The following is a 3,862-nucleotide window of genomic DNA, read 5'->3' on the forward strand; positions in this document are numbered from 1 at the left end:
TGCAAAACTTTAAGGAAGTCAGAGAAAGAAACATTACATGGAAAGGGGCATATTCCTGGCAAAAATCCTTGGAAATGCAAAGGTCCTTGGGTAGGAGGCAGCTTTGTGTCCTCAGGAATGGAATGGAGGCCTGTGTGGTTGGAATGAATTTTTTCAGGGAAGAACAGAAGGAGATGTTGTCAGAGGAATAAAAGAACCAATCTCAGGTAATTGTAAGGACTTTGGCCTTCTCTTCTGTGATGAAGAGTCAATGGGAATTTGGAGGCAGAGAATTGACCTTATATGATTAGGGCTTAAAGGCATCCGTCTGGCTGGTATGTTGAGAACAGAGGGAAAGGACCAAAGACAGAATCAGAGGGATCCATTGGGAGGTTGTTGGAGTAATTTAATTGAGAGATAATAGTGGCTCTAAATAAGATCTGGTGATGGATTGAATGTGGAGTGAGAAACACAGAGGTCAAGGGGCGAGGTGGACCGAGGTCCACTGAGAATGGAGAGAGAACAGATGAGGTAAGAGCAGAAGCATATCATTCTGGTTTTGCTTCTCCAATCTTGTGCTCCAACTCCAAGGAAAAGTGACGCAAAGCAGGTATGAATTATCGATTGACTTTCATTTCCCGAAGAACGCTTGGTTTTTGGGTTGACATCAATGAAAAATGTGCTGAACCACCCTCATGTTCTAAGAGAGGATGGCCCTGGAAGGGTTTTGAATGGAATTGTTGGAGTAGGAGATAGGGTATGGGAACTGGCTAGGACTGTTGTCTCAGTCCCTGCAATACCAATAAACCATTTATTCAACAAATATTTTTTGGGAAATTTATTAAATCCCAGGCATTGTGCAAGGCACAGAGGATATAATCGGTGAACCAAATAGATGGTTTTGGCCTCATGGAGCTTATAATTAAGTAAGGGAGATAGACCATAAGTCAAATATACTGTGACATAGTAGGACAAGTGACTAACAAGACAATTGCAGGATATTTGAGACTTTTTAACTGATAACATTCACTTCCTTCCAACTTCTACAAAGGAGTTCTGTTCTCCAGCCATAGAAAATACTCCAAACTACAGAGAAAGAATTGGGAAGTATTGGGCTTTTTATATTTTCAAATCACATGTAAGATCATGTAATCAAAGAGTATAAGATTTATAATTCAAAAACCAAAGATAGTTATAATAAGGAACAACTTTGTATTTTTAAAAATATGTCTTTAAAATGCTATACTGCATAAAAAATGCTAGACTGCATACATGTATCTCCAAAAGTAGATTTCTCTCTTCTGGATATCATCTTGCAACTGTAACAAATAGATTTTTTTTTTTTTTTTTTTTTTTTTGGTTTCGGGTACAGTTTATTTGGGTACAAGCAGGCGTCGGGAGGGGAAGCTGCCAGCAGGGGGCGCGGCCGCTCAGGAGGAACACACGGTGCGCAGGAAGGCCCGGCCGCTCTTCTCGAACTCCTGCAGCAGCTCCTCGATCTCGTTCTCCATGTCCTCCGTGTGCAGAGCTCACAGATGAGGAAGGCCCCCAGGGCGGCCTCCTCGTGGTTGTCCTGGATGTCCACGTTGACCACATGCACCGGCTGGCAGGTCTCCTGCTCCCGGGAATGCAGGTCCTCCACCACCTGGTCGGAGACGCGCTCCTCACAGGCGAGGATCAGGTCAAACAGGTCTCTGCAGTCCTGGAACCTCTCTGGCCGGGGCTTGATCCGCTTACTTCGGTCCAGCATGTGCAAAATGCCGTTCTGTGTGTAGAGTTCTTTGTCTTTTCTAAGAAGGTCATTGCACATCTGATCGTATGTGGTTTTAAAATCGTAAACATTTGGCTTGTCGGGTGCTGGTCCTGGAAGCTTCACATGAGTTCCCGTTCCAAAGGATCGGATGCTAAATCCTCGTTTGCTGATATAATATGAAAGGAAATAACCAGAAAGCTTCAGGTTCACTAGACAAGAATATGATAATTTCTGACACTCAACATACGTATTGTAATACATACATGACACCATCAAATCATGTTGATACTCTGCATAAATGTTTACATAAAGTTAATATATACTAAATTTAAAAAAAAACAAAATATATGAATTTTTTGCAAATACTCATTTATTCCAAAAAATTTAATGAGATTTCGTTTTATCACTGCTTGGTAGCTTTGAGGACTATTTCTAGGAAGCATTGTAAATGTGATAAATATGTTAAATTTGATTACTTAAGATCCTACAAATCAAGAAATTAAACTCATGTTTGTGAATTTTTGTGTATATGTGGGTTTCACAGGGAAAAAAATCATTGAAATAGTTAAAATTCACATTTACTTTAAAAAAGGCAAAAACAAAGCAATTAAATTCAAAATAAAACTTTAAAATGTTTTTAAACATTTTAGGAATACTGCTGAGAAAAAGAAAGTCTTATAATGTTAACATATCTGGATAATTTAGACTTTCACACTCTACTGTTTTAATTTTGTTTCAATTATTTCTTTTTTAAAAATTTTATTTATTTATTTGTAAGGAAGAGCTACACATAAAGAGAAGGAGAGGCAGAGAGAGAGAGAGGTCTTCCATCCGCTGATTCACTCCCCAGTTGGCCACAACGACCAGAGCTGTACGGGTCCGAAGCCAGGAGCCAGGAGCTTCTTCGAGGTCTCCCACGTGGGTGCAGGGCCCCAAGGACCTGGGCTGTCCTCCACTGCTTTCCCAGGCCACAGCAAAGAGCTGGATAGGAAGTCGATTATCTGGGATTCGAACTGGCACCCATATGGAATGCTGGCAGTGCAGGCGGCGGCTTTACCCTCTACGCCACAGTGCCAACCCTCCAATTCTTTCTAAACTGAATTTTTTCAAATATTTAATCATAAAATATTAAACTTAAAAATAAAAAAAATTAAAATTCTAACCAGATGTAAAATTAATGATGACAAACAATGACCCACAGGTTATGCTAGTTTAAGCTGGGATTTTCTAAAATCCAGTTTATTAAAGCTTTTTATTCTTGAGTTTTTGAAAGCCAAGTGGAGGTGTGTATTTCTGAAATTCTAATGCTTCCATCAATTCAGAAACACAGAATAAGTTATATTTTTAATACACCTTTTGGAAATGAAAATAATGCAAACTTCCATCCTCTTCCTTAGGGAAGCACTGAAGTATAAGATTAATAAGCAGGTTCTTTTGTCTCTGCTGTCTAACCTGAGGAATGGAGCTACATCCTCCCCTAATTTAGTAACACAAATGATCCACAGTAGATCAGACTTTATGGTTTATATGATAAGAATCCATTTGGTACAGAAATGCATGAAAATTATTATTTACGAAAATTATTATTTGTGTTGAGAAAAATATAAGAGGACACTTTAACATGTTTATGGAAAAATAGGGTTAAAAGTTGAGTTTACTTTGGGGCAAAAATTGTTTAAAGCAATGCATATGAGGGTCATGGAGGGGCCAGCATTGTGACGCAACAAGTTGAACTGTCACCTGTGAGGCCGGTATCACATATGGGTACCGGTTCATGTCCCGGCCATCTCCCTTCTGATCCAGCTCCATGTTAACAGCCTGGGAAAAGCAGCGGAAGATGGCTAAAGTATTTGGGTCCATGCGACACACATGGGAGAGTCAGATGATGCTCCTGGACCAGCTCTGGCCTGGCCTGGCCCAGCTCTGGCTCTTGTGGCCACTTGGTAAGTAAACTAGCAGATGGAAGATCTCTCTCTCATTCTCTAACTCTGACTTTCAAATAGATAAATATGTATTTTTTAAAAAGTCATGGAATATGCATATTGTGAACAAACTGTGCACAATTTTTCATAATTTTTTGCATCAAATAAGCTTCCCTTCCTTATAATTCCATTTTCCATGTCCTTTTCA

At 39.6% G+C, this 3,862-nt stretch overlaps 1 pseudogene; it reads right to left on the bottom strand.

Annotated features, from left to right (window-relative positions):
• Positions 1-802: 802 nt before the first annotated feature.
• LOC100352748 (RNA polymerase II subunit A C-terminal domain phosphatase SSU72 pseudogene) lies at positions 803-2,937 on the bottom strand (annotated as a pseudogene).
• Positions 2,938-3,862: the final 925 nt, after the last annotated feature.

This window comes from Oryctolagus cuniculus, chromosome 6 (genome assembly GCF_051225735.1).
Source record: "Oryctolagus cuniculus isolate XC-2025 breed Fujian yellow rabbit chromosome 6, ASM5122573v1, whole genome shotgun sequence".
NCBI classification, from domain to species: domain Eukaryota; kingdom Metazoa; phylum Chordata; class Mammalia; order Lagomorpha; family Leporidae; genus Oryctolagus; species Oryctolagus cuniculus.